This window comes from Bombyx mandarina, chromosome 18, assembly GCF_030267445.1.
Source record: "Bombyx mandarina strain Sakado chromosome 18, ASM3026744v2".
Classification (NCBI taxonomy): Eukaryota; Metazoa; Arthropoda; class Insecta; order Lepidoptera; family Bombycidae; genus Bombyx; species Bombyx mandarina.
The window spans coordinates 4,878,794-4,897,156 of NC_143224.1; the positions used below are offsets into that span (position 1 = coordinate 4,878,794).

Sequence of the window (18,363 nt, forward strand, 5' to 3'; positions counted from 1 at the left end):
CGACGGACCGTCGAGGCGATCCGCCCGGTCCTCTAGGACTGGGTGAATCGCGACCGAGGACGTCTCACCTTCCGGGCGACGCAGGTGCTCACGGGACACGGCTGTTTCGGTCGCTACCTGCACCTCGTCGCCCGGAGGGAGCCGACGCTGAAGTGCCACCACTGCAGTGGCTGCAACGAGGACACGGCGGAGCACACGCTCGCGTACTGCCCCGCTTTCGCGGAGCAGCGCCGCGTCCTCGTTGCAAAAATAGGACCTGACTTGTCGCTTCCGACCGTCGTGGCTACGATACTCGGCAGCGACGAGTCCTGGCAGGCGATGCTCGACTTCTGCGAGTCCACCATCTCGCAGAAGGAGGTGGCGGAACGGGAGAGGGAGAGCTCTTCTTCCCTCTCGGCGCCGTGCCGCCGCCGTCGGGCCGGGGGTCGGAGGAGGGCGTTTGTCCAGCTCCAGCCCCTATGAGGAGGCAGTCTCCTCCCGGTGATGGTCACGGGGCGACCTAAGGGGGTTGAGGCTGCGCCGCACGCTACCGTCACTCTACCGCGCTGGCACCAGGAGGACGGGATGGCGCGTCGGCGGCTGCGGACTGCGATGTAGTCCGCATTTTCGTCGTCGCTGTCGTCGCTGAGCATACTGTTGAAGAGCAACCCGGTCGGCGGTGTATCGCGTTCTGACCCGGCAGGCTGGTTCTGGCCCAGCGGGGTATCCCGGAACACCAGCGGCACCGCCCGGGCGGCCTGGTAGGGCCGCCGTACCGCGGAGACTGACGTCGTTGGTCGTCGACTATCGCCTCGACGACCCGTCGGTCGGGCGTCCTCGGGGTGGCGCCGCGTGTCTGGTTGTAGTGTTGACCGCGGGAACCCCCCTACTCTGAATGGGTTCTGACCCCGGACGGAGTTCGGACGTCGGGTGTAAGAGTGCAGGGGAGTCGTTTAGTGGGTGGGCCCTAAAATCCTTGGGCCCGCGATCTGCTCTCAACACCTGCAGATCGTTGAGTTTCACATACCCCACGCGCCCCCTAGGCGCGGGGACCTCGTAGGAGGTTCGGCCCCCGGCCCGAGAAAAAAAAAAAAAAAAAAGTAGAGAATGATTATAACAGTTATTTGAGCTAACAAATGATTTCACCACAAGTGCATTTTTCATCAATAACTATTAGAAGTAAAGTAAATCATGAAACACATTTTTACTGGTGGTAGGACCTCTTGTGAGTCCGTGCGGGTGGGTACCACCGCCCTGCCTATTTCTACCGTGAAGCAGTAATGCGTTTCGGTTTGAAGGGTGGGGTAGCCGTTGTAACTATACTGAGACCTTAGAACTTATATCTCAAGGTGGTTGGCGCATTTACGTTGTGGATGTCTATGGGCTCCAGTAACCACTTAACACCAGGTGGGCTGTGAGCTCGTCCACACATCTAAGCAATAACACAAAAAAAAACACATATGAGGATATTTTTAGATTTCAGTTTCTAACGTGGATACAGAACCGTACGTAGCACTTTTAATGAAGCCCCAATTCAATATGCCACACAAAGAGAATTCACATCTATAGAAATCTCCGATGGCAGGAATACTCAAAAATAGCGCAAAAATCACGAACGCCTCATTAAATTCGCATTACGCAAAAAAAACGACGCGTAGGTGGTCTCAGTTTTACGACATAAAAATAATATGTGCACCTATGCATTGCGTTTTATTTAATAATAGGGATACTATTTCTGTGGGCAGCATAATAGTGGTCGTCGCGAGCATCGTATGGGTGGTCGGATTATAAACTAAAGCCGTGGATTACAGCAGATCGACACGTGTGCCACACTGTCGAGTGGCTTTAGGCAATTGTTTGATTGTGCTTAAAGCTGTCGCAGTTTGGTCCTGACTATATACCCACCATTTTTTTTTTAACGCAATATTTCACTGCCAAAAGTTGACGGATTATGCGGAGAAGACCAACACTTATCTTTGATTAGCAGTGTTACAGTTTTTTTTTGTTTTACTTAACGACATACACCATTATGCATATCACTTTTTAACCTACAGACACAGCCCACTGAGTTTCTCGCCGGATCTTTTCAGTGGGTCGCGTTTCCGACCCGGTGGTAGATTCTGCGAAGCGCTGCTCTTGCTAGGGCCGGTGTTAGCAACACTCTGGTTTGAGCCCCGTGAGCTCATCTACATGTACGGGCAAAGCTGAAATAGCCCCTCAAGGCTATCAGCATATATATCAGTCTCCATTACATTAACAAAAGGTTATTACTTTCTATCTTCCACGATGAATGAACGCGCGGCCCATTCAATATTAAAAGATTGCGTTAATGTCATCACTAAATTCACATCACTTGCCAGTACAACTAGTGTTCGATCCATCAAACCCAAGCGCATAATTGTATCACCACAGAACTAGGCACGATGGGGCTACCTATTAGTCAAGTATCACAATACGCTGCTCAATACTAGATGAGCCAATCTGCCCATCACCAGAATAAATAAAAAAACACAATCTTAACATCCTGTCGAATAACAAATACAACGTAATGTAATTTCGTCACACTTTTGTACCAATTGTTTGCTGTTTTAATGCTTTCATAAGCCTCAAACTGTTATATCACCGCTTTGGATTATGATAAGGGCTGAAGTTGTTCGTAAATATAGAACTATAGAAGGATACCAGAATAGTCAAACGAACAATACATAAGTAGATAAAAGTGTGATAAGAATTAACGTTCGTAATCCGGTTTCTTATTGGTTTGAATTGGTCAACTATCAACCTGATTATATTATATATCAGTAGGCTCGGATATGTTTACTAAAGAAGCTCCGTACGGGTGGGTACCGCAATCCGGCCTAAAGCAATTATTTGAGCTATTGAAAAGTAAAATTGCTCTACTGGGAAATATTGTAACAATATTGTAAAGAAAATGGCGTGACAACAGAGCTCATGAATCAATACAGCTAATGACAGATCATCGTTAAGAGAACATGAATACAGACGAATACAGAAGTGATTACATAATAAAATTAGTCATTACATAAGGCCATCTAAATATGAATCGTCAACATTAAATTAACCCACATCTCTATTTAATAGTTTATAAAATTAGTTGTACATAATCAGATTACTTAAGATTAAATATAGAGAAAGAATATAGTGCTTAAGGCTAGATCGATGCTACAGATTAGCAGCATTCATTAATACAAAGGAAATTTAGGATGAAAACTATCAATTTTATTTGTGTAGTAACAATTGAGACAAATCAAAATGTAACGTTGTTTTAAAATAAAAAATATATTTAACGAATTGTTTTTTAAGTGATCTGTAGATGAGTACTGACGAGGAGAGATGGTTAATTTACGCTTTTCACCTGTTCTAAAAATAAATGTGCTCATCTGTACACAGTGTGCTTGCTCGTTCGGACGTATACAAATCTGTATTAATGATCGTCGCGAATGTACATCGATTAGTTTCCATCTGTTATGACTTCGCCACCCTCGGAACAATGTGTTTTAGCAACGGCACACATATTTTACCGGTCACTATATTTTTCATTGCCAATCATATTTCTAAAGAGCATATTTTGTTGTATATAAATAGTGTCCCATTCTATAATGTTTTAATGATTATTTGCACGTTATCGAGGGTATTTCTAAGTTACTCTAGGCTGTTAGTGTTTGTTCTCCTCCGACCATCTTTGAGGGCCAATGTTAAAGACTTTTGAAGTGGTCGTGCCCTGAAGGATAAGACGCCCGGTGGACTCGTATCGATACGACGGTGCCGGTGTTCAAATCCCGCAACAAGGTACCAATTTTCCTAATGAAAAACTTCGCAATTTATTTTCACTTGTACAATGAAGAAGAAGGAATAGCATCGATTAATAAAAATGAATCTCGCAAAAATTACATTTTCCGTAATTACCATACAATTAAGACGTGATAAAATTCAAGACTGAAGGCGAATAGTGACATTCTCGCTGTGATGTCGTGAGCTCTTTCATCATCTAGGCAATAAAAAGAAAGAAAACGGATACCGAATATGTCATTAGTATCTAAAGCTAGACAGTAATAACAATGTAACAACAGCTAAACAATTTTAGCCTGGGACTGTCATCGTTGAAAATCGAAGAATACGAACGCTCTATAGTTTTTGTAACCATATAAAAATGGGCTCCGTAAATACCCAAAGTAGTAAAGTGAAATTCCTTCGTAAAATTTAAGTCTTGCGCGTAATCTGTAGCCGTGCACCAATTACATATATTATACATAAGTAAGTCTTCGTCGATAAAAATAGTTTACGATAATTACTTTAAATACTCGCTCTTTGAAAAAGAAATTTACAGGCGGATTTTAGGTTTGCATGTCGCTTTTTTATTATCCACAAAAGAATGGAGCGTATTAAATTATACTGGAGGTCCCGCAGTAGTCGAAATTCGACTATAATAATTAATTGGAATTGTAAGTTTGTACACTATTATGATTGTATTTTATACTTCTATAATCACAAATTTCGCCAAGGCTACACTATAAAAAATATTAATAAAGACAAACAATATTTAATCTATTCTCAATTTGACCACAGACGTCAAGACCAAAAGTTTGACAATAAATAGTATGCATGCGTGTGTGCGTCAAATACATGGTATGTAGTGTGTGTAATTTTTTCTTTATTGGTTTAATGTATCTTTTATGCATTATTTTAAAAAAATATTAGCATTGTGCATTTCTTCTCTATATTCTCTATAAGTGTGGAAAATTTCATACTCTTCCGTCCTCGCAATTTTCGTAAAAAGGGATACAAAGTTTTTGTTTCACGTATTAATATATAGATAGTAGATATGTACTACTATTGAAATTCAATTTAATGTCTAGAGTAAATGCCGAAAAGGAAAACTTATAAACAAGGTGAAACAAATTAATAGATTTAGTGGTGGTAAAATTCATGTGCGCCCGTAGATGTCACCACCCCGCCTTTTGATGGCAAAGCAGTAATGTGTGCAAAATGTTTTCGTTTGACTATTCGCGTATCCTTCTATAGTTCTACATTTACGAAAAACTTCAGCCCTTATTTGAAGGGTGGGGCAACCGTTGTACTATAGAAATGCTGGCCGATACATTGCAAACCCAGTGCACGCCCAGCACTCAATCCGTGGACCCTGTTCATGTAGAATTAGTAGACAGTGAGGTAGAACGCAGAGCCTCCTTGCCACCCTCGGATGCGTTACCACCCGTCACCCCGATGGAAGTTAAAGACTTGATCAAAAACCTACGTCCTCGCAAGGCTCCCGGTTCCGACGGTATATCCAACCGCGTTATTAAACTTCTACCCGTCCAACTCATCGTGGTGTTGGCATCTATTTTCAATGCCGCTATGGCGAACTGTATCTTTCCCGCGGTGTGGAAAGAAGCGGACGTTATCGGCATACATAAACCCGGTAAACCAAAAAATCATCCGACGAGCTACCGCCCGATTAGCCTCCTCATGTCTCTAGGCAAACTGTATGAGCGTCTGCTCTACAAGCGCCTCAGAGACTTCGTCTCATCCAAGGGCATTCTCATCGATGAACAATTCGGATTCCGTACAAATCACTCATGCGTTCAACAGGTGCACCGCCTCACGGAGCACATTCTTGTGGGGCTTAATCGACCAAAACCGTTATATACGGGAGCTCTCTTCTTCGACGTCGCAAAAGCGTTCGACAAAGTCTGGCACAACGGTTTGATTTTCAAACTATTCAACATGGGCGTGCCGGATAGTCTCGTGCTCATCATACGGGACTTCTTAATGAACCGCTCTTTTCGATATCGAGTCGAGGGAACCCGCTCCTCCCCGCGACCTCTCACAGCTGGAGTCCCGCAAGGCTCTGTCCTCTCACCCCTCCTATTTAGCTTTTTCGACAACGATATTCCCCGGTCACCGCCGACCCAGTTAGCCTTATTCGCCGACGACACGACTGTTTACTATTCCAGTAGAAACAAGTCCTTAATCGCGAAGAAGCTTCAGAGCGCAGCCTTAGCCCTAGGACAGTGGTTCCGAAAATGGCGCATAGACATCAACCCAGCGAAAAGTACTGCGGTGCTATTTCAGAGGGGAAGCTCCACACGGATTTCCTCCCGGATTAGGAGGAGGAATCTCACACCCCCGATTACTCTCTTTAGACAACCCATACCCTGAGCCAGGAAGGTCAAGTACCTGGGCGTTACCCTGGATGCATCGATGACATTCCGCCCACATATAAAATCAGTCCGTGACCGTGCCGCGTTTATTCTCGGTAGACTGTACCCCATGATCTGTAAGCGGAGTAAAATGTCCCTTCGGAACAAGGTGACACTTTATAAAACTTGCATAAGGCCCGTCATGACTTACGCGAGTGTGGTGTTCGCTCACGCGGCCCGCACACACATAGACACCCTCCAATCTCTACAATCCCGTTTTTGCAGGGTAGCCGTCGGAGCTCCGTGGTTCGTGAGGAACGTTGACCTACACGACGACCTGGGCCTCGAATCTATCCAGAAATACATGAAGTTAGCGTCGGAACGATACTTCGATAAGGCTATGCGTCATGATAATCGCCTTATCGTTGCCGCCGCTGACTACTCCCCGAATCCTGATCATGCAGGAGCCAGTCACCGTCGACGCCCTAGACACGTCCTTACGGATCCATCAGATCCAATAACCTTTGCATTAGATGCCTTCAGCTCTAACACTAGGAGCAGGCTTAGGGACCTCGGTAACCGTACTCGTCGAACTCGACAAAGAGTTCGCCGTGCAACCTAACCCATGAATCAGCTCGCTGAGTTTCTCGCCGGATCTTCTCAGCGGGTCGCGATTCCGATCCGGTAGTAGATTCATTCGCGAAGCAGCTACTCTTGAGCTGTTAGGTCTCCTTCGGAGGCGCTCGGGTGGCTGTTAGCAAATCCCACCCCTCCTGGCTGAGCCTTTGCTCGCCCACCTGTCCTGGTGAAACTGGAAAGGCCTCCGGGCCACCAGTAATCCTTCAATCATAAAAAAAAAAAAAAAACTATAGAAATGAGATTTAGAACTCATGTTCCGATGTGGTTGGCACTTACGTTGTTGATGTCTATGAGCTCAATTGGAAACAGCCTGAGTAATAATAAAAATCTTACGTTACGGACGTTTTTTCCCGGTTAGGGTACCCCTCCGCATCGTCCCATAAGGAACTTCGTTCCAAAAAAACTTTTGAATGAGATTGTAACTTTTTTTTTGTAATTTTCTTAGAATTACTATTTGAATTATCACAATTAAAAACACTATGAAGTAACAGAGGAGGATGAAACGCAACCATTGCTATGTAGGTAATTCGAGTGTTGCAAATCTAACCGCAAGCTTAATCGCGTCCATCCTTACTTGTGATATTAAGCTTTTAAGCTCCGTGTCCATTGTTAAAAATAGTTTTATGGTCGTATTTTCTTTTAATACTTCTTGATGTTCCTTAACTAATATGTAGTTTTTTTGGTTACGATATCAAACTTAATTGGTAATGGCGCATACTTTAAAGCCCGCATGGGACCACATTTCTGCCTATTTCTGCCGCGACTCACGCGTCCGGTTCTCACGGATGAGACAGAGGTTATAGAATACAATTAAGATTTCGACCTCATGTTTCAGGATGGGTTTTGGCTTTCTGATTGTAATGCCTGTGTGCTCCAATCATTTGACCCATTTATTACACGTAAAACGAAAAATAAATTAATTTTTGCGCATAAAAAAATTCCCTCGATCTTCAATGTAAACCAACCCTAACACCGTGTTCGTGTCTGGACAGCTACCAAAATTAAATTAAAACTGAGAGAGACAACAGCGCTGTGGCGAAACAGACTTGAGAAACGTCAAGATGTGAACAAACTCAAGATGAACTCTCTTTGTTATTCAAATAAACAAACAACAAACAAATTTTACGAGTGTTAATAGCTAAACATTTGAAACAGTTTTAAAAAATGATCTCGTCCATTCATCATCAGCCACTGAAGTCCATTGCTGGACATAAGACTCTCTCTTCTAAAGTTCACGACAGTAACCGGTCAATGATTACACCAGTAATAAAAATTTAGAATTGAAAAATTTGGTTACACCGACTGTTTGCAATAAAAACAATTATATTCTACGTATTATACGCAAATTTATTTTTGAATAATTCACAAGACAACAGTTTTATTCTTGTTATCCCATCTCTTGACAAAATTCTTCAATTGTTGAACTTGAACCTGAAAAAAACAAGGGCACTTTTCAATCAATCAATCAATCAATATTTTTTTTTATTCAACATAAATGAAAGTACATACTTGTTGAACATCAATAAGAACTACCGCCAATTCACAAAAACTAGCCTCCGTCCTGAGAAGAACTGGCAAGAAACTTAGCGGGCATGTCGATTTTTTTTTATATTAATTTTTTTTTTTTATATTAATTTTTACAAGAGGTATTTTAACGTTTTGTTAAACTATCGTCACGACATTCTTCTGTTTAGTCGTCTATTTTATATTTCCTTAAATTAATGAACATTAAAAGTATGCGATCTCAACTTCAACGATCTTTTACTATATTCATCATAATCCGAATAATTTTATTTCAGATACCGCTACAATGTGATACAAACCTTCTCTACTCGCGTCGTTGCCTCCTTGCTGAGGGTCGGGACCATCATATTTCGACAGGATTTTACTCCTTGTAGTTGTCCCTCCAGCGCCTCCAATCATTGACCGCATGAAGAGCTTCGTGGAATGAGATCTCTAGTGCGGTGCGGATTTGATCGACCCACCTTTTTTTTATTGCTTAGATGGGTGGATGATCTCACAGCCCTCCTGGTGTTAAGTGGTTACTGGAGCCCATAGACATCTACAACGTAAATGCGCTACCCACCTTGAGATATAAGTTCTAAGGTCTCAGTATAGTTACAACGGCTGTCCCGACCTTCAAACCGAAACGCATTACTGCTTTACGGCAGAAATAGGCAGGGTGGTGGTACCTGTCCGTGCGGACTCGCAAGATTTGTCGGACTGCGCCAGCGCGGTCTCTTTCCCTCGATCTTCCTTATTACGAACAGTCTTTTTAAGATATCTGGTGTTTTCCGAGCAATATGCCCGAAGTACGCAAGTGCGCGGCGCAGGCAGAGTGTAGACAGTCGTGTTTAGATCTACTGTTGGTCTGAGATAGACAATGGTTTAAAATACAAGCCTGCATGGTTAGGTATTATTATGTTTGTATTTCTTCGGCTAATTAATAATGTATTCCGGGTTAAATGAGAAGCGAACGAGCTTGCGGCATGTTCTGAGCAAACCAATAATAAGAAATTCAAATGTCCTGTCGTAGTTTACGATTGAAAAACGATTTCTCTGTGATCTAGATCATTCATCAGTCTATTTTTCTAATGAAATACGTACTCAACAAATGTTCTCGATTGACTTCCACGGTGAAGGAATAACATCGTGTAATAAAAATCAAACCCGCAAATTTCAATTTGCGTAATTACTGGTGGTAGGACCTCTTGTGAGTCCGCGTGAGTAGGTACCACCACCCAACCTATTTCTGCCGTGAAGCAGTGATGCGTTTCGGTTTGAAGGGTGGGGCAGCCGTTGTTACTATACTTGAGACCTTAGAACTTATATCTCAAGGTGGGTGGCGCATTTAGGTCGTAAATATCTATGGGCTCCAGTAACCACTTAACACCAGGTGGGTTGTCAGCTCGTCCACTCATCTAAGCTATAAAAAAAAAGAGCTCATGTTCTTGATGAGTTCATGATTTCATCACAATTAATTAACCCTGAAATTCGTAGATAAAGACCGTTGAAATAAAATAGCAGATTGCTTGAATAAACACCCGTTATCAGATTGGACTGTATAATTGTGATATCGTTGCGGGTATTTGAATAAGGATACGGTGACCGGGACGCTGAGGGCATTGCGATGATGGAAAGCCTGCCTATAAATAAGTCTCATTTTATGTGCGATTCGGGTTAGCGCATGGTGAATAACTGTTGGAGGGCCGCTCGACCATCGATGCGATGATGCGCGTGCGTGCCCTCTCTGATGAGGCTGTCGGCCGGGGCGGGGTTGCACTGGCGGTGTCCCTTGACATCGCCAACGCGTTCAACACCTTGCCCTGGTCGGTAATCGCAGGGGCGCTGGAGTATCACGGCGTCCCTGCGTATCTCCGTCGGCTGATCGGGTCCTACCTCGAGAATAGATCGGTCGTGTGCACCGGGCACGATGGGACGGTGCTCCGCTTCCCCGTCGAGCGCGGTGTTCCACAGGGGTCGGTCCTTGGCCCTCTCTTGTGGAACATCGGCTATGACTGGGTTCTGCGGGGCGCCCTTAGCGCTCCTCTCCCGGGTCTGAGTATAGTTTGCTACGCGGACGACACTTTAGTCGTGGCCCGGGGGAAGGATTTGCGCGAGTCTGCTCGTCTTTCTTGCGCGGGGGTGGCCTTCGTCATTGGCAGGATCCGAAGGCTGGGTCTGGAGGTGGCGCTCGATAAATCCCAGGCCCTGTTGTTTCACGGGGCCCGGAGAGCGCCGCCTCAGGGGGCCCACCTTGTGATCGGAGGCGTTCGCGTCGAGATCGAGGCGACCGGGTTACGGTACCTCGGTCTCGTACTGGACGGTCGTTGGAGCTTCCGCACTCACTTTGAGAGATTAGGTCCCCGATTGATGGCGGCTGCCGGCTCGCTGAGTCGGCTGTTGCCGAACGTCGGGGGGCCTGACGTGGTGGTGCGCCGCCTCTACACGGGGGTGGTGCGGTCGATGGCACTGTACGGGGCTCCCGTGTGGTGCCACGCCCTGACCCGCGACAACGTTGCGGCGTTGCGACGTCCGCAGCGCGCGATTGCGGTCAGGACGGTTCGTGGATACCGCACCGTCTCGTTCGAGGCGGCGTGCGTGCTAGCTGGGACGCCTCCCTGGGACCTGGAAGCGGAGGCGCTCGCTGCGGATTACGCGTGGCGATGCGATCTCCGCTCCAGGGGGGAGCCGCGTCCTGGTGCGGCGGAAGTTCGAGCGCGGAAGCTTCAATCTCGGCGTGCCGTGCTCGAGGCGTGGTCTCGCCGCCTGGCGGACCCCGCCTACGGGCGACGGACCGTCGAGGCGATCCGCCCGGTCCTCTCGGACTGGGTGAATCGCGACCGAGGACGTCTCACCTTCCGGGCGACGCAGGTGCTCACGGGACACGGCTGTTTCGGTCGCTACCTGCACCTCGTCGCCCGGAGGGAGCCGACGCCGAAGTGCCACCACTGCAGTGGCTGCAATGAGGACACGGCGGAGCACACGCTCGCGTACTGCCCCGCTTTCGCGGAGCAGCGCCGCGTCCTCGTTGCAAAAATAGGACCGGACTTGTCGCTTCCGACCGTCGTGGCTACGATGCTCGGCAGCGACGAGTCCTGGCAGGCGATGCTCGACTTCTGCGAGTCCACCATCTCGCAGAAGGAGGTGGCGGAACGGGAGAGGGAGAGCTCTTCTTCCCTCTCGGCGCCGTGCCGCCGCCGTCGAGCCGGGGTTCGGAGGAGGGCGTTTGTCCAGCTCCAGCCCCTATGAGGAGGCAGTCTCCTCCCGGTGATGGTCACGGGGCGACCTAAGGGGGTTGAGGCTGCGCCGCACGCTACCGTCACTCTAGCGCGCTGGCACCATGAGGACGGGACGGCGCGTCGGCGGCTGCGGACTGCGATGCGGTCCGCATTTTCGTCGTCGCAGTCGTCGCCGAACATACTGTTGAAGAGCAACCCGGTCGGCGGTGTATCGCGTTCCCACCCGGCAGGCTGGTTCTGGCCCAGCGGGGTATCCCGGAACACCAGCGGCACCGCCCGGGCGGCCTGGTAGGGCCGCCGTACCGCGGAGACTGACGTCGTTGGTCGTCGACTATCGCCTCGACGACCCGTCGGTCGGGCGTCCTCGGGGTGGCGCCGCGTGTCTGGTTGTAGTGTTGACCGCGGGAACCCCCCTACTCTGAACGGGTTCTGACCCCGGACGGAGATCGGACGTCGTGTGTAAGAGTGCAGGGGAGTCGTTTAGTGGGTGGGCCCTAAAATCCTTGGGCCCGCGATCTGCTCTCAACACCTGCAGATCGTTGAGTCTCACATACCCCGCGCGCCCCCTAGGCGCGGGGACCTCGTAGGAGGTTCGGCCCCCGGCCCGAGAAAAAAAAAAAAAAAGGTGAATAACTGTTAATATTTTAGTCTATTCGCATTAGTAAAATTTTTATTTAATTTATTATAAAAAAAAAAACAATACTCCTAACCTAAAAGTACATGTTATTATCCGCAACACGCTTCGTCAGATTACAGAAATAGAGTTATCAGCAACATGCTTCGTCAAAAAGTACAATACTTACTTGACTTGTAGCTGACTACAAGCGTCGTCATAAGTAACATTCGCAGTTGTCGTACGAGTGTTAGACATTTTTTTTTTTTTTTTTTTTCGGTTATAGGGCCAAACCTCCTACGAGGTCCCCGCGCAAGAGGGGCGCGCGGGGTATGTGAGACTCAACGATCTGCATGGTGTTGCGAGCAGACCGCGGGCCCAAGGATTTTAGGGCCCACCCACTAAACGACTCCCCTGCACTCTTACACCCGACGTCCGATCCCCTCCGAGGTCAGAACCCGGATGAGGTAGGGGGGCTACCACGGTCAACAACGAGTGTTAGACCTGATTGAAATTGTTTTATTATTTAATACCCCTTTTAATATTTTCATTCTAATATTACTATTTTACATTGAAACCATCAATACTGTTAATTTTTAGGCCTGAAAATTTCTTTTAAATATTAAGCCTCATTATTTGCTTTTTTTTCTCATGGCCTGATTACCATTTCTCTTATATAACTTAACACTGTAAAAGATAGTTAACTCATATTTTTAAATTTCAACTCGCCAACCGCTCCTCTCTCTACTGTAACATCACTCCCATAGTTTCCAACAGTATCTTATACAAATATTGGTCGTCACCATCACTTTTGGACCACACACAACCAACGTGAAATACATTATGCATTTTAACATCATATGCTTAAGAAATACTTGGGAAACAGTTTCTGGATGTTTCCCGAAATTAAGCGAAAGATCCAGAAACAGTTCTTGTCTCTTTTTTTATTAAAGTTTTTGTTTTTTTGGACCAATTTGGATAGAGCCCAAAACACAGCAATGTGAATCTCATGTAGTGAAAGCCGTATATACTAGAATAGCAGAACTTTATCTAGTAATGCGTATTTTTCCTCCTTTTTTCCCTAACTATTCAGTGGTAGCCTAAGGACCTATTTCAGCTACGCCCGGACGGGTAGGTGAGCTCACGGGCTCCAACTGAGAGAGTTTGCTAGCTTCAGCTCCAGCAACAGCAGTGCTTCGCAGAATCTACCACCGGATCGGAATCGTGACCCACTGAGAAGATCCGGCGAGAAACTCAGTGGGCTGTGGCTCGTCGAACTCTTCGTCGTAATCAACGAGTTCGACGAGTACGGTGACCGGGGGAAGCACAAATAAATTCTACTAGGCCATAGTAAATGGAAAACAAACTAGGTTATTAAACTAAGCATTAATTGTTATTATTTTGTTTCGTGAACCCATCAAAACAACCCGAAGGTACCCAGTCGCCATAACGGTTTAACCGTTTGCCATTACGTGCTAATGAATTAAAAACATTGGCCAATGTAAATTTTGCTAATATTCTCCTTGTTTTTAATAAAAAATTCAATAATAACTACAATGTCTGTTCACAATTATAGAATGGTAGAATAATTTCTCTATTATGTTCCATGTTCCAAATATTCGATCCAAGTCAATATGAAAGGTTGATTTAAATTTCAATACCCACCTGCCCAATTCCTAATGATCGTCAATTACCACGAAACCATACGCCGTGGTGTTCTCACGACAAGACCACAGCTATCGACGGCCGCTCCTTATGTTATAACAAACAAACTGAAGAAACGAATCAAGCGGTTTATCTCCATTATTTATTTCGTAATAATACACCTCTAAATTGTTTCTAAATTACATTGAGAACAAAACTTGAATATGCGGATTTGTCTCAACTCATTTAGTCATCTGGTTTTGAAGCTTATGGAAATCGTAACGTGATTGTCACAATCCATCTTCAGACGTGAGGTCTAAGTCTCGGCAGCACTGTACAACGTCTGTAGCGCCATTTAAATCCATACGCACCACACTTCTGTGTCAGAAATAGGCAGGATATTTGTACCTTCCCGTCCGGACTCAAAATAGGTCCTACCAAGAGTAATTACGATGACCTTGTATAGAAGGTAAGCGCGACCTGGCCAGAACACCAGCCAAATTGTCAGATCTGGTTAAGAAAGCGAGTGGTAATAGTCTATACCATTCGGTCCTTGCCACCTATGACGGAACACTGTGGAAGAAAATCATATGTGTTACGATTCTCAGCAGTGAGGGAAAGATGAAGGAGAAGTGAGTGAAAAACGCTGGGTCACGTTGGCTGCACATGGTGGTAATGGACTGACCTGGCCACATTGGACTGGACATGGGGAGCCCTACGTTCAGCAGTGGACAGTGGACAAACTGATATGATGAAGAGTACTTACACAAATTATTATTTTCGCCTTATTGATTTCAGTACCTGAATTTACTCTTTCATCGTAAGAGTAACGCCGAATAAAACGGGCGTCTCATTTTTAAGGCCACGATTCCTCCTAAATATACCATGTATATTTCTCTATTGTGTTTACAATACCACAGATCTCGCCTTCAATTTGCATTTAGAAAATATATTATTTTCATCTAAGCAATAAAAAAAATACCATCGAAGTGATTTTTATCTGACTTTGGCGATTATGATAATCACTATTATGATTTTTATTGTTAGTATATTAGCAAAATTTAAACAATCCTTCTATGTGCCAAAAAAAAAACTGTTAATATAAACTTTGGACTCGATCGAACACGAAAAAACCTAAATAGAACGCTTTCATTTACATATTTCAGAAGAATTTCATTGTTTAATAATATTGTGCGCAACTTTTAGTTTTTGCGTTATTTGATTGAGCTTTATAACATGTTTATCGAAAACCCAGAGTATATTTCTCTATTGTGCTTACAATATCATAGATCTCGCCTTCAATTTCTATTTAGAAAATATATTATTGTCATAACCACCAAATAACAGTAGAGGTAACAGTTTATGATAAGCGTTGACATGTCACACGGAACGACGCGATTTTCCTTCGTGACTTCAAACCAACAAGTTTAGAGAATATGGGCTTTGTTAATGACAGGGGTCTTTTTGATTGAGCCTCGTCGTGCGACGGTCACCCGACCGTGTCCGGCTGTTGTTTTGCGGTCGACCTGTGCGTAAGGTTATATTTTGTTGATTATCTTTGACTATAACCAGCGTTGCTTATATATAACTTTCAAAATACTATGTAAATTGAATTTATTTGGTAAGGGAAGAGCTGGAATTCGGCGCTTATATGCCACTAATGTGTGGAATAGTATACTAAATAGTATAGTATTATTTTGGAAATATTATAAGAATAAGAACAGTACTATTTTTTTTACTTTTTAGTATACTATTTAGTTTAATATTCCACACATCTGTGGCATATAGTCCTTTATAGTATTAAAAACGAGTAAAATATTATATTTTTTAAAATTGATAATCTAAATTTAAGTGTAAATGGTAATAATTATAAAATGCATATCATAGAAACACATATCGATGAAGTAAAAGAAACAGCAAAAGAAGAAACAGAAAAGTTCCTCCTTAAGCAATGCAATTGCAATTGCAATGGATATACCACTCTGGATATAACCCAAAGAGGGTTGACGTAAGACAGGCCAATCATAAAACTCATGCCAAATCTCTATGCAGTAGGACAGAGCTAAAAGGAAATGCTGCCCCTAGTCCATATACTATGGCATAAGGGCAAGCAGAAGAAGAACTAGATATAGTATATAAACGTAAAACTAAGTAAACTAATAAAGTACCCGTAAAATATGACCACGAATACTTCGTAATTGGCACTGGAGCGAATTATAAGCGCACTACCATGTACCAATGTAAATAACCGTTAACTATTTATGTGAGGGTTTTTTTTATTTATTGCTTAAATGGGTCGACCAGCTCACAGCCCACCTGGTGTTAAGTGGTTACTGGAGCCCATAGACATCCACAACGTAAATGCGCCACCAACTTTGAGATATAAGTTCTAAGGTCTCAAGTATAGTTACAACGGCTACCCCACCCTTTAAGCCGAAACACATTACTGCTTCACGGCAGAAATAGGCTGGTACCTACCCGCGCGGACTCACAAGAGGTCCTACCACCAGTAAGTACAAGGGCACTTGTAACTATTTATGGAATAAAATAAGAAAAAACAAAAAGTATGTTGCTGAATTGATATGACAAAGATAAACAGAAAAATGTAAAAAGGAAATCAACTTATAAACTTAAATACCTCACACAAAAAAAAGTCCATAAACACAACAATAAGTAACAAATTATTCAACATGAGCTCCGCTACTGTTTCGATTATTAGAACTGTCAAAACAAAACCACAAATGTTGTTGTAACAATTACACAACAATAACAAGTTCTTACAAAATCGATTGTTGTCGGAATAGCTGACACATATTTGTCATCCCTTTTTTTTGTCAAAGTCCGTTTTTCTTACAATGGCTTTGACGTTAGGATCGAATGACCACGGTATTACAAAAGATTAAGCTTCCTATTTTCAACCTTAGTTTGGACATTCATCTGTTTGTCAATTTTTTTTTAAATAAAGAGTTAACTTATTTAGAAAATAATATTTTTAATCACTTTATTCGATTAATTCTTAGATTCTATTACATATTGCATTTGTAACTTTACCTACCGAAGTTTCTCTACGCTTCTGCCTAATTTCCATGAGCACTGGTTATGTTTACTTGTACTAATACTGTCGTTTGGCCGATTTCTGTCGTGAATCAATCACATGTTCTTGTAACTGATTCTTCGACCAACTGTAAATAAAAGAATAACGTTGTCCGCTTATGAACTTTAAAAGCATTTAACACCATGCAGACCGTCGTCTGCTCTTAAAAATAGAGCAATTTTGTTGAAATGTTAAATCCACGTGAAATCTACTCAAAAACACTTGTATACAAGTGCCAGCAACAATTGTACTAATTTCGAACTACAAGACAAATATACAAAACCTCTTTCTGTATTTTTTGTAATGACGAGCAGACGTCCTTACGGGGTAGTATTACGTATTTGTAATTGTAAACGGGAATTATGTCACACCATTGCGGGTCTCAGATGTATTAAGGAATGGCTATCCCAGCATTCAAAGCAGAATTTATAACTACTTAATCAACATCAGCCCGCTGAGTTTCTTGCCGGATCTTCTCAGCGGGTCGCGATCCCGATTCGATAGTAAATTCATTCGCGAAGCAGCTACTCTTGAGTTATTAGGTCTCCTTTGGAGGCGCACGGGCAGATGTTTGCAAATCCAACCCTCCAACTCCTCCTGACTGAGCCTTTGCTCGCCCATACATATTCTGATGAAACTGGAAAGGCCAACAGTAATAGCCCAATACTAAAAAAAAAAGAAATTTTGGCCGTGTTACTTCCTATTGAAACAAGCTCACAATATCTAATAACACCAGTCGTTTCGATATTTCTTTCTTTTCTGTTTGATATTTTCGCTAAAGCTCAAAAAACATTAATGGGCAGCGGCCTAGCTAGCCGCTCGCATTGCTGACGTCCATGGGCGACGGTCATCACTCACCATCGGGTGGGCCGTATGCTCGTCTGCCTATAAAGGCAATAAAAAATAAAAAAAATTCTTGACATACAAAAGGAAACATTTAGAATTTATAATAATATGCACTTACTATACAAATACTTTTTTAATGTTCACTCAATACCTGTGCTAGTAGTAGTCGGTAGCCGACCGCAAATTTGTCAGACCACCTTGCAGCTAAACGTAATTTATGGGTCCCAAGCCGGGAAGTGGACGTAAAACCGTGTTGTTGCATAATCTACGCAATTTACGAACGTTTTGTAAACATTAGTGTGCTTTTCGTTTTTTGTTTGAGCAACTTAATTAGTGACTGATATCTCCATATTATAAAACAGCTTGTAAGCTCTGCCATATGAATAAGTAAACGTATTCTATCAAATGGTTCATAATACTATTGGTGTGAATAAGAAGATTCGATTTCTACATCTTATACCTTTAAACGAGCAATTCTTGTATATTCATATATATGTATATAAACTGAATCTCGGAAACGGCTCCAACGATTTTATAATATTTTTATAAAAATTAAAAAGATAAAATTTAGTATACAAGGGATTTCGGGGGCGATAAATCGATCAATTTTTTTCAGAAAATGTTGTTTTATTCGTGTTTTCAATA

At 43.6% G+C, this 18,363-nt stretch overlaps 1 long non-coding RNA gene across 1 annotated transcript; it reads right to left on the reverse strand.

Annotated features, from left to right (window-relative positions):
• Positions 1-8,119: 8,119 nt before the first annotated feature.
• LOC149500951 (uncharacterized) lies at positions 8,120-13,863 on the reverse strand. The gene is made up of 3 exons (XR_016324560.1): positions 13,800-13,863; positions 8,603-8,841; positions 8,120-8,210 (listed from the first exon to the last, which is right to left on the reverse strand). It is a non-coding gene; the product is annotated as an uncharacterized LOC149500951 (long non-coding RNA).
• Between the last annotated feature and the right edge of the window lie 4,500 nt (positions 13,864-18,363).